Source organism: Mauremys reevesii, linkage group 4 (genome assembly GCF_016161935.1).
Source record: "Mauremys reevesii isolate NIE-2019 linkage group 4, ASM1616193v1, whole genome shotgun sequence".
In the NCBI taxonomy this organism is placed as follows: Eukaryota; Metazoa; Chordata; order Testudines; family Geoemydidae; genus Mauremys; species Mauremys reevesii.
The window spans coordinates 6,334,363-6,348,175 of record NC_052626.1 but is presented as its reverse complement, the minus strand read 5'-3'; positions in this window follow the sequence as shown (position 1 = coordinate 6,348,175).

Here is a 13,813-nt window from a genome sequence, read left to right as displayed (position 1 = left end):
GGTCCAGAGACATCTACATGGAACACACCACAGGACACCGCCAGTACCAGGTTGAGTAATCGAGACCGCTGACCAGGGAAATAACCCACTTCCTTTCCTGATGAACCGAGGGACCCACCCCACCCATGTACTTATTCTCTACACCAATACTGACTTGGACTCTTAATACATTCCATGGGTGGTGTACCTGAGCCCATTTATCCACTGAAGCTTTAAAAACTCCCACACCCCAGTCTGGATCTGGTTATGTGATATGTATGTACTTCGTGAACCTTGTAATCGATACTTGCAATCCCCTATAATCCAAGCCCGACCCCAGATGTACAGTACTTGTGTAAATTTGATTTTAAACATTAACACTTCCTTATTTACTTTCTCCACACCAGTCATGATTTTATAGACCTCTGTCATATCCCCCCTTAGTCGTCTCTTTTCCAAGCTGAAAACTCCTAGTTTTATTAATCTCGCCTCATATGGAAGACATTCCATTCCCTTAATCATTTTTGTTGCCCTTCTCTGAACTTTTTCCTATTCCAGTATATCTTTTTTGAGATGGGGCGACCACAACTGGATGCAATAGTCAAGATATGGATGTACCATGGATTTACATAGTGGCAATATGGTATTTTCTGTCTTATTATCTATCCCTTTCTTAATGATTCCCAACATTCTGTTCACTTTTCTGACTGCCGCTGCATATTGAGTGGATGTTTTCAGAGACTCCAACATCTCTTTCTTGAGTGGCAACAGCTAATTTTGATCCCATCATTTTATATATATAGTTGGGATTATGTCTTCCAATGTGCATTACTTTGCATTTATCAACATTGAATTTCATCTACCATTTTGTTTCCCAGTCACCCAGTTTGAGATCCTTCTGTAGCTCTTTGCAGTCTGCCTGGGACTTAACTATCTTGAGTAGTTTTGTATCATCAGCAAATTTTACCACTTCACTCTTTACCCCTTTTTCCTGGGGGGACCCCCAGGATGGCTTCCCTGTAGCCTGGGGAAGTCAGGCTTGGGTCTACATTAAAAGTTAGATCAACCCCACTATGGCACTCAGGGCTGTGGAAAAAGTTCATAACCCGAGTGCCGCTGTTAGGTCAGCCTTGCCCCCAGTGTAGATGCAGCTAGGTCAACAGAAGAATTTTGTCAACCTAGCAACTGCCTTCTGGAGAGGTGGCTTAACTACATCAACAGAAACCCCCTTCCATCATGATCGGAAGAGTCTATCCTCCAGCTGCACCACCCTATCTGGGCTGCTGCAGTGTAGACATATCCTCAGGCAGTAAATTGCTTCTCTCCGTAAACTGGGAGCCTCTAGTTCTTCTCCTGGGGCACAGTGTCTTTTAGCTTACTGTGGAGCTTTAGCCAGCTTCTCCCTCAGCTGGCCCCACTTAGTCCTGAAGCTCAGCAGGTTTGGCAGCCTTCTCCTCCTAGTGTCTGTCCTGTTATGAGGGAGCAGGGAGCCTATATGCTTGTACCCATCTCCTGCCTGAATCCCGATTGGCTGGGTGAGAGGGGAGCCTTGCCACGCCCTCTCTGCAGCGTTCTTGACCTGGAGCCCTTCCAGATGCATCATGCAGTGACAGGATTTCCTCCCATGCACCACTCATTCCTGGGACTACTGCTTCTTTATCCATAACCCACTTAGATCCTTGTGCTGGACCTTTCAAACCCTTAAAGGGCCGTGCTAAATGGCAGGGTGGGCTGACCACTAGGTGCCACTGCCTTTAAGGAGCTGACTACGCCATCAAAGGAAGTTGAGTTAAACAGCCTGTATGATGCTGAATTAAGAATCATCTGCCATTGCAATGGATGCTTCGTTCACGGATACGAGAACAGGATTGTAAGATCTGCATACCCAGGGGATCTTTGAGTCTTTTGGCATGAACACAGAGCTGTGTCCTCTGTTTAGTGAGCTATGCAGTTTACAGCAGCTGAGGATCTGGCCCTTGGAGTTAAGTTTCAGACAATCTGCATTTCCTACAGAATGAAAAATAAAGTCTTTTGTACAAAATAGCAAGGCTTCCCAATTGAAAAACAACTTCCCACTTGAAAACAAGACTCAAATGTTTTTTTGAATTACTCTGTGCTCATTAAAATACCTAAATTGTCACCTTGTAATTTCGTAAATGCCATAAATGTTTTTGCTTCTTTCCTATTCTATTACTCCATCTTTTAAGTCTAGCAGAGAACTGCTGTAGTACAAACTATAATTCCATTTTACCCTTATTGCCGGCTTAACTGTGTATTTATTGCCCAATATACAACAAATGGTAGGAGCCAAAACCTTGAATTTCCTGAGCTCATAGTGCAAATTGCATTTTGTTTCCTCCTAGAGCTGATGGAAACAAACTACTCATGTGCATAGATGTGAGGCACTGCACCTTATTTGGAAGCAAAATGATTTCTAAAGAGACATGGTTTCCCCGAAACACAGGTAAAACCAGAATATTTTCCAAGAACTTTTACATTAATTCCAAACAGTGACTGATAATCATCTATTTTCCTTTAGGGAAATAAAGCTGTACATCTGAAGCGAAATAAAAGGTACTGATGCATTTTAGTTTAAAACAGATGAACCAGTAATTGTTAAAATACATTTTATGTGGGATTGGGAATTTTTGAAAAACCCTGAAATCACATCAAATTATATACCAGATTAAATCTCTGATTGTTAGAGGCTCCAGAAGGAGTTTGCAAAGCTTTGGGTAAAAGGTAGGCTTTTGAACTTGTCCCCAGGCTAGATAGTGAAGCTGTTTGACATATTCAAATGAAAAAATATGACTACTGCAGGCATGTTATTGCAGCGTGATTCCTGTGAGAATGCAAAATTCTGCGTCCTACCAGAAGCCTCCCCTACTAGAACTGTTGCCTATAGAGCACGAGATTAATGAGATCCAATTTTGTCTGTAATATCATGCAAGATACACACCGCAAGTTCAGCCACTGGGGAGAAGACTCCAGTAACTGGTCCACTTTAGTGTGTGGCAGCCATTTGCCAATATCTCATTCCAGAACCGGTCTTGGTTGCTCTTTTTGTCAGCAGAAAGGACCTTCCAGTGAGTGACATTAGGGCATCCTTCTGCCCTATACCCTCAACTTCACTGCAGCCGCAGTGTTCCAGTCCCTGCCAACCAGCTGAGCTTAGGAGCTAAACTCAGGGGTCTCAAGGGTGATCTAGTGCAATGGTTCCCAACTGGGGTACGTGTACCCCTGGGGATATACAGAGGGTCTTTCGGGGGTACTCAACTCATCTAGATCAGTGTTTTTCAACCTGGGGGTTGTGGGATGGGTTTAGAGGGGTCGCAAGTGAAGGGCTGGTGTTGGGGGTTGGCAAGCAGGGCAATTGCCCAGGTCCCACACCACAGCGGGCCCAGCAAAGCTAAGTTATATGCTTCAGCCCTGGGTGGTGGAACTCAGGCTTCCAACAAGGCTCAGAAGTGAAATGTAAGTACAATATTTATATTCCAATTGATTAATGTTCTATGGTAAAAATGAGAGAGTCAGCCATTTTTCAGTAATATGGTGCTGTGACACTCTTGTATTTTTAGATCTGATTTTGTAAGCAAGTAGTTTTGAAGTGAGGTAAAACTTGGGGTACACAAGACAGATCAGACTCCTGAAAGGGGGGCAGTATTCTGGAAAGGTCTAGAACCACTGATCTAGTGAATAGAGTACTGGACTGGCCCTCAACAGACCTGGGTTCGAGTCCTGACTCTTCTGAAAATTTCCTGTGTGACCTTAGACAAGTCAGTTAATCTACCCTGTGCCGTGGTTCTCCATCTGTGTATTACAGATAATGCCTCCCTGCCTTACAGGAGTGGTGGGAGGAAATCCATTAATGAGTGGAAGATGCTCAGATACTCCTGTGATTGGGGTTGGAAATACCTGTGGAGCTAGACCCCTCCTGGCAGTACAATGTTTTGGCACCAGACCACTAGGACAGTCCTTGGACTAATGCCTGATGAGCAGTTTGTCGGCGCCAAGCTGAAAATGAGAGAGTCTGTACAATTTGCCATGCAGTGAAGCATACGGAAGGATGAGGGGTTTGACTCTTATCTGCAGAGCTGGCAGCTACACCAAGGCAGACTGAACTGTCCTTAGAGCCCTAGGCAGGGCCCTGGGTTTTCTGCAAGCATTAAATTTATGGCAGAATCCGGCCCCTGCTGCAAGATTATGCTCCAGAATTTCAACTTGCTTTAAAAACAAACTTCCAGCTTTAGTGGTTGTGAAGAAAACCTTCCGAATGTGAACCAGCTGCAGCAGTGTTGTTTGCCTAAGTCGGCAAAGAGAGAGCCGGGAACAATAGTACTCTGCCATTGACTCTGAACCCTAATGATTTATTTTAAAAATGTCACCGTTAACTGTTTCCTGACTGGCCATTTTAGCAGACACAGCTGGTTAATGTTGGTACTCTATGGCCATTGCATTGTGGCAGATATTGGAGTGAGAATAGTGGGGCACCTGTCTGTTGTCCAAACTTAATAAGTTGGGTAAGCCTGCCCCAAAATTTCAATTTGCCTCCATCCCTGTCCACCCTGGGGGATTTAATATCAGTATAACTAGCTTGGCAGATTCTGCATGGACTATCACTCATCTTCCTGCTGAATTCAATAAAAAACCACCTTTTTTTGGTTGACTTGAAGTTGCTGCAAAACGTTCACTATGCTGCAGAATTCTGCCCTGCTATGAAACCAGGGGGCCTTGCTGGAAGACAGGTCCAGCTCGTCACAGAGCACACAGGACCACAGTATAATGGGCATTGTCAGGAGCAATAATCCTCTGTCAAAGGCTAGAGAGCTGGAGCCAGATTTCCAGGTACGCTAAGGTCCTTTCAGGCAGATTTGGGAGGACAAAGGAGCCCAGAAGTGTGGAGCAAGGGCCTTCGGAGAACACCCCTTGTGCAAGCGGCCTTCCTGGCTGGTGTGCACAGATGTAAGCGCTCAGCACCAGCCCCTAACATGGAGATGTGGGCTGCACTATGGCTATTCTTTGCTTTCCAGAGCCCATAAGGGACTATGGGACACTGTGTAAACTGGAGCAGCCCTGAGCACCTGAGCAGCGAACTGCATAACCCCTGCATATGTTAAAGCTGCTCTTCCCCCTTGCTCTTGTCTCAGATGAGGAATGGAGACGTTAGCGGAGAAGTGGGCCCTGGTCTTTAAGTCCCTGCTTTCATCACGAGGTCTGCTCCAAGCAAGGTCCGGACCGACGTGATGTATGTCAGATTTTGGTTCCAAATGGGGGGTATAGAGCAGTGATGTTGCTCTGTGGTAGCACATTAGGAGTTAATCCACTGTTCCTTCAGGTTCAATGTCCCCATCTCAAATGTGTAAGTCCCCAGAGAGTGGCACGGGAAAGTCTGAAAGCTTAAAATGTCAGTGAAAGGGGCCTCCTCCCACATGGATGATCAACTCCCACGTTTGGGATGCAGACCATGTTCACGAGTGCTTCAGGGCCGTTTGCCGTCCTTCCTCGACTGTGAACTGGTTGGTGTTAGTGAAGTAAAAAGGAAATGCCAGGTATTCCCTCTCCTGACTTCACAATACAACTCCAGAGTGATAATCTGTTGAGTGATCTAATGGTGAACAACTGAGAATTCTATTTTACAAACGACCTTCTCCTGCTCTAATTGGTCAGAAGAGCAACTGACAAAGCATGTGGGAGGAAAATTAGAAATTCCACTGCCTTCCGCCGTATTTACTGTTCATTAGGCCGGGTGAAAGAAATGGATGAGTTTCATTTCCCATTTTGTCTCGCATTCAGCATTAACCACATTTACTTTTATTACCAAAATCTTCATTCTAGTGATTGTCAAGGGGTCCAGAGAAAACTGTTTGTTTCAGACAGATGGGACCATTACAGAGCAAACAAAATTGTACCGTAAACCTTGGGGTTACTTTAACATGGTGGCTTCAGAGGACTACCAACTGGAGGTGCTTCTACAGCTTGATGCAAAGCCCACTGATTCCATCGGGAGTTGTTCCAGTGACATTGGTGCTCTGGTTCAGATATCACTGTATAGCTAGCTTACCTGTAAGCCGGTGATACTCTCAGCTGAGAGATAGTAAATCGCATGTGCACTGACCATATAACAGTCCATCCTTCCAGAGCAGTGTAAAGTCAGTTTCTTGAAGAAAAAGATGAACAAAATTCCTAACATGGTTTTAAACCAGTGTAGGAAGATACTGATTTAATAATGGGCATATTTTAAATCCCTATAACAAGAAGCTATGACTGAAAGTAAGTTTCATAAATTCCCATGTCTGAGTTTAGAAGCTAGATGGCAGAGTCATCACACCATTGCAGCAGGAAGCTAAAATGGCCTGTAGTAACTGTTGCATGGATGGATTGCTTTCCTAGTTGTAAACAGGAAATAAAAGATGTCTAAAAATGATCCCCTTTCCATAATAAAGATGTACTTTTCTGAAAGGCACTACAGTGTAGTATTCGTGTAATGCATGTCACAATCATCCCCTGTGTAATTGCAGGAGCCTGTTTGAGTAAATATATTTTTCGTTTGGCATGCTTAGGAATGCAGGCGCTCTAGAGAACTAGACTGTGACAAATTCACTCCCCCCATAGGGTCTGTTCTGCTCTCCTCATTCATGCGCAACTCCTGTTTGACACTAATGGCAGTTATACATGCGGTTGAACAGCAGGAGAAAGAAACAGCTACGTTTCCCGTCCTCTCTTTGGATTTTTCTGAGTCTCCACTTTTACGTGCCCAAGTGACCACGTCTCCCAACATGGGCACTGCGCTCATTTTCCAGCTCATGCAGCCATTTTAAAAGAGGGCAACTGACACAGTTCTAAAATTCGGGCATGCTCTTCTTTGGTTGCTCTTAGTTTGGATTTTCCTGCACTTGGGCAGAGACCGATTCACTGGGCGGTTTCACTTTTAACTGTTGTCAGGCTCATGTCCTGGTTCTCATGCTGTAGTGGGACGCTGTCCTTTGGTCCTTTCCCCTTTTGTAGAATCCCAGTGTCGGCTCTGTAAAAAGCGACAAAGAGTCCTGTGGCTCCTTATAGACTAACAGACGCATTGGAGCATGAGCTTTCGTGGGTGAATCCCCACTTCGTCAGAGTGTTGGCTCTAACATTGTCGCTGCACAAGACTCACTCAGTGGGTGTCACAAACAGAAGTGAGGTGGGGATAAGAGGGGCAGTGCAAGGAACACACAGTTACACAGATTAGTTGTGTCCTCATTGCAAGATGGGCATAAACAATGCTGTTGACCTTTGTAGCCTCTCCTAGCCAGCCTGGGAGAAAGCACAAGGCTCTTGTGGGGGAAATGCTCAAGCAATCACTGGCTGCTGAAAGCACTGGCTGAGCAGAGGGGGTGCCACACTAGGCTACGTGAATAGAGGGGAGGGCCGTAGTGGCCGGAATGAGGGACTAGTTCAGCGCTTGTGCCCGCTGAGTTCTCAGGCTCTGCTCGCATGGTCGCCTGGGAGGAGGTTGGGATGACACTTTTAGTAATGTGAATTTGTGTCCACACCGGGAAGTGTGCTGAGCCCCAACTCACTCGTCATGGACGACAGCACCATGCAGCACTGACTCTTTCACTACCAACCTGGGCTGATCCTAAACCAGCCGTCTGGGGAAGGAAGTCACTCTGCTCCACTGAGGAGCCCCTGGGACATTTGGTTCCTTTTCCACTATATACTCGCTGACATCCTCCTCACACCAGCCATTGTAACTCCAGCACCAGACTGCTATTTAACTTCACTCCACCACTAATTATGTGGATCTTAGAGACGTCCTATATAACCACCTGGAGCATCCTTAGCTCCCACCGCCTTCAGTTCACTTAAAACCCTGGGCCAATGTTAGTATCTCTGCAGAATCCTAGGAGTCATGGTGGTTTCAGTTCCCCACAAAAGACATAGATGTAAGTGAAGTGGAGGTTCGTATCTGAAACTGCCCAATTAAGCGCTGGGGAAGATCAAATCCAGATCCAAACTTTCTATTTGAGACGTAGGGATTGGAGCCCCCAATGCCAATTACCCCAAACTCTGGGGAAGTTCAGATCTGGACAGAAGCTTTACGGGTTGGGAACATCACCAAAAAAGTAACCACAGTGAATGGAGCTATTAGACTTCTTCAAGCTCTCTCTGGGGCAGAGTCTGCTATGTACTATAGCACCTAATGCAATGGAGCCCCAGCCTGGTTAAGGCTACTGCAATATAAACAATAAATAAAAATGACTATGGTGAAATACCTGAAACCTTTCGCAGAGTCTTTCTGCAAACTGCATAACACACATAGCAGACCAGGCCCTATGAATGTGCCTGGCCCCTAGGTAGGGGCGTGAGGAAGGGTCCCTGCTCTGTTTCCCAATTGCTCACCAATGGAAAATCTGCCACAATCTGTCTCTTAACTTCTTAAGAATTAACAGTAATTATTTTGCTAGTGATTCATTGAAAACTCATATACAAGCACTGCTGCTGCATAGCAGAATCAGTTTTATTTTCTTCCCTTATTGTGTGTTACTAAAGATATTCGCGTGGAAACAGGGTATTTGTTTCTTAAAACTTCACCTGCTCCTGCTGTTTATTCTGCAGCTGAAATCACATAATCCTGTCTTTGAGCCATCATAATCATCTCCACAGCCACCAAATGTGATACCAGCAGAGAATCATCATTTCATGTGAGAAAAGAGCAGCAGGAACCAACGAACTCTGAAAAATAAAGAGCCTGTTTACATGCAAATACCTTAATAAGGGGCCCGATCCTGAATTCCTTAGTTATTAAGGCCCATGAAAGTTGCATCTCAGTAACAGCCAATGGCCTGATCATCAGTCCATCTGCTTTGGTGGAGGTGGGGGAGCCTTCTCTGATTTATCTGCGATTGGCATTATGGGAGGCGGGAATTGCAGCTTCACAGCATGTTTCCCCTTGCCTGGAGCCCTGTGAATGTCCTGCCTGGACTCCATGCGTAGTGATGGGAGCAGGTGGAGCTGGGGAGAATGTTGCCTTCCAGCACCAGGTATTCAATCAGGAGTTCATGTCCACCCACTACTCCCACCATGTCCTTTACACAGCCAGTGGCATGAACAGCGTGGGAGGTCAGCAGAGTGACGTTGGAGGCTGTGGGATCTGAATTTCAAGAGCAGAATTCCCAGTTTCCCCACTTTTCGAGGTCTCTTCTGCAGCCCTTGAAGCTTCTCCCCTGTGAGAGGAGCCTGTGACAGACACTCCACCAATTAAACCTTAGCGGATTTCCTGGATTCTCTCCTGCCTCTGACATGGACCCAAGGAAAGGAATTCTGGACTGGGCCCAAACAGAAATGCAGAGGATGGCCCACATCATGCTGATGGCTACACTTATGCAATCCCACTGCACTTCTGGTACCCAGACAACATGGTGATAGGAATGTTAGAAACTTCCAGATGGGCAGAATTTGACTCAATGGGTGGTATGCAGAAGTGCTTCTGTAATGAAACATTTTCCAAGGTTGTCAGTAGGCATTAGAATCATAGAATATCAGGGTTGGAAGGGACCTCAGGAGGTCATCTAGTTCAACCCCCTGCTCAAAGCAGGACCAATCCCCAGACAGATTTTGGCCCCAGATTCCCTAAATGGCCTCCTCAAGGATTGAACTCACAACCCTGGGTTTAGCAGGTCAATCACTGAGCTATCCCTCCGCCCCAATTAGTGGTTTTTGAGTCTTGCCGCTTGTTCAGAGTGTATATTCATCTTCAACGATGTTTATTTATGGACTGTAAAATCTATTTAAATCAAATAATTTCCATAACTGAATATTTATGCCAACATCTATTGAATGCTCATTGACTGAACTGAAAACTATTTATTCACTTATAAATGTTTACTTCTTGACTGTTAAATCTGCTTTACACCAACTTAAAATCAAATTGATTTCTCGCCTATTAGTGGGTTCTTCACTTTATTCTAGATTTGACTTCCTGGGAAATGGTTAAATATTTTATTATTATTTCATTTCAAATCTAACAGCTTCTGTATATTTATCATGTCATATAATAGCACTGATGTTCATAGCGCTGGGATAGATTTGCAATGCAGCTCCTGCAGTTATCAGATGCCTCAACTTAACTCAAACCATTTAATCAGTAGCCCTTTATTGCATCATACAGTCAGCATTAACTCTTAAATAATATTGTACTAAGTAGATTCAAAATCTATATTTATGTCTCGAGGGAGCACCATCTACTCCTTGTGTGTTTGTATTTATTGCTTGTGAATCTGATGGTTTTATAGTCTTTGGAAAAGAAGCTAGTAATTTTTTCCATAAAAGCCACCAGCAGGGCAGGTGTGCCAGCTTTGCTAGCGTGCTATAATACCCACTTTCTTTGAAACACAGGACAGCTACATTTGCTTTAGCCTTTGCAATGAAGATTCTCAGTCTGTTTTTTAGAATTCTTAGGATTTGTCAAGAAAGCTATTCCAGGGTAGTTAGGCCAACTGGACATAAAAGCTCTAAACTTAGCAGTGAATCCAAAAATAGGCTCTGCTTAGAGGAAATATATTTTTGTTACTTAAAAAAAAATATGGGTCAAGAACACCCCAGAGGTGGCTGCGTTTTGGGGGTTTCTGAAGTGATCCATCTATAAACCTTAATCACTAGTTCATTACTCAGGTTTATACTGGTTTAACTTCACAGATTTTAGTGGAATTACATGGGCATAAAACTGGAGTGTTGCAGTGGTGAACCGGGGCTGTAGTTTTTAGTTGAGCTTTTTAAGTCTGTAGAGCACTTTGCGTGGATCTGGTGGGATGCATCTATGTAAATATAACGTATTATTCTTTAAGAAGTGGTTGTAGTGTAGTGTGAGGGAGCAGAGGGAGGGAGCAGAAGTAAAACTAAGCCTGATGACTATGCTGTGCTGCTGAGGGATGACTGCCTGTGGCTTGAAAATCTTACTCCAGGCCTTCTGTGCCCCGAAGAAGCTGCCGTGTAAGAAATACCTTCCGCCCTTGGCAGCTGTCCTACATTTTGACAATCTTGAGATTTGTCTCTGTCCTCACTCCTTACCTCGCAGAGGTCGTGGCTATCAGGTTAATGGGTTTAGATCTTGCTCTCTTTCCTGACTTCACTCAAAGGCTGATAACGTTAACGGGCTGATAGCTTTTGACTTTCAGGACTACGGGGAGCTCCAGTCCTGTGGCACTAAAATCTGCAATCAGCTTTCCAGAAGCTGTATTAATGTGTATATGCCAATCAGGTGCATAAATAACATTCTCTTTTCTAAAAAGCGACAAAGAGTCCTGTGGCACCTTATAAACTAACAGAAGTATTGGAGCATGAGCTTTCGTGGGTGAATCTGCTTCCCTTTTCCTTACGGAAATACAGTGAAATCTACAATCGTGAATAAACAAGATAGGGTTCAGTAACCTGAGAGCCTGGGGTCTTGTCTTGCTTTTTCCATTTCTTTATTCCCTTCTTTCCTTCCAACTTTCTGCTTTTATTTGAGTTTTTCTGGCCATCCCATTGACTGTCTCTTGTCTGGTGTCTTTTCTTTGCCTTTTATTTAATCTCTTTGCAGCTGGCTGCCTCTGCAGCGATCTGTCCTCCAGGGAGAGCTCCTGGAGCCTGGGGAGGGAAGCCCAGCGTGGCTAGCTCAACCTTCCAGAGGTCTGCCTGCATGGGGGACTGCACATCCCAAAAACATTTGCTTTGCAGGATGAGGCTGAAGCATTCAAATCCTTATTCATCCATCACTGAGCTCAGTCCTGTTGTTACCAGCAGACACTGCACACATAGGGAATTTCCTTGATAGGGAGAGTGTGTTTTTGGATTTATGCTCTGTTTGCCAATAGAGAATTTTACTCTCCCTCTATTCCTTGTCCTAATCTTTTCTACCTACATGGTGTAGGTACATTTGCTCTGACATTGATATACTGGGGGTTATACTGTATGGCAGACTAGGACTGAATCTTATTAGTCTAAAAAACCCCACCAGGATGAATTCATCCCTAGTAGAACTCCCCTGAAGTCAATGGAGTTCTACCAGAAAGATTTTGTCTCCATGTGCAATAAGACTCTGAGAGACTACTTGCGTGTTCCATGATGTTCACAAGCCTGTGTCTTAAGCTGACCTTGCTGGTTTGTCAGGGGCAGATGCATTTGGTTTTATTGGGCCATCGGGTCATTATCATGCTGTAAGTCATTGTCATATCAGCAAGTACTTGGGATTGTAGATGACATTGTCCCCTGGCTTTTGTCCAGGATTCAAGAGTCTGCGTCTAGCTCTTCTGCTAATGCCCTGTCATGTTCATTGTAGATCACAGAAGGAATAATCCTACCACAACACAGGTCTTGAGAGTACGTACCAACCTGTCTGTAATCAGGGATGCTAAGGATCTTGCCAGATACACAAGACTATATTCACCAAGAGCCTGATCCCAAGCCCATTTTAGTTGATGGAAAGATTCCCATTGACTTCAAGGGGTTTGGAATTACGCCTATCAAAGGCAGGTCATATTTGATAGCAATACAATGTTTCAAGCAGATCACTTGTTCCATATATAATGCCAAGTACACAAGACCATATTCCTCAGGAGAAGATCCCTCGTATCTCTGATTAAAGCCAAGGTGGTAAATCCTCTCTGAGTTGTGTTGTACTAGGATTATTGCCTTTATGGTCTACAGTGAACACGACAGGACTTTAGCAGAAGAGCTAGAATGCCAAGGAAGAAGCTGCCCCCAGAGAATCCTTCCTAAGTCTTACACTGGGACAGTGCATGATAGTACATGTGCTTAAGAAGTACTATGTAAATAATCTGGTAGCACTGATATGATCAGTAAAGCTCATAGTCATGTTCCTCACTATTTTGTCTTAGTGGTTCGATGTAAAGAGCTACCACTAAGGGTGATCGAAAATCTTATCCACCCTCCATTCTTGTTAAAACTTCTATTATACTTAGAGTTCTGATCCTGGGCCTCTGTCCTACACAATTTAAGGCAAGTGAGATCTGGCCCTCAGATTGGTGTCCCATAGTTCAAAACTTCTTCTCAAAATTACATTCTTAACTACAAGGTCACTTAAGGTTCAACTCCAACTCCAAGGGTCACAGTATCACATTCCTCTCTGAGCAGTTGTCGGATTTCCTGGGGTAGAATTTTCAAAAGCACCCAAGGGAGTTAAAATATGGCTAGTTGCTGCTGAATTTCTCACCCATGTTCTTGCTGGATTTGGAACCTCAGCACTGTCCAAGTCTCTCAGCTGCCTGCCTGGAGATACCTCCAGCACCATTTTTACACTGGAATGATTTTTCGGTTATTTTCTGTCCTGAGGACCATAGTACACTCCTCCCTAAAGCACCTCTGCTGGGTAGCTAACAGGCTTCTAATTGTTTGTGCTGGCACTCTAGTTCTCAGAGCTGCTTCTCCAGTTAGGAGCCATCTCCATTTTACAGCCACACAACCAAATCAAAAGGAGCAGCAACCGCTTCCCAAGATGGAAGAAGAACCAGTAACTTAGCACTGGCAGCTGAAGAGTAAGGAAGCAATCTGTAACCACTTAGATCAGGGGTGGGCAAAGTTTTGGTCTGAGGGCCACATGGAAATTGGAAATTTGGAAATTGTATGGCGGGCCATGAATGCCCGGTGGGGGAGGGGGACTCTATGGGGTATAGCGGGGGGGATCTATAAGGGATGCTACCGAGGTGGGGGGACATGAGACTTATGGGTTGTGGCGCGGGGGAGGAGGGCTATACAGGGGTGGTACCAGGGACTCCTAGGGGCCCTGCTAGCAGTGACACCAAGGCGGCTGTACCAGGCACTGCCATCGGCAGGGGCACCCTAGCTGGGACAGGTGCGA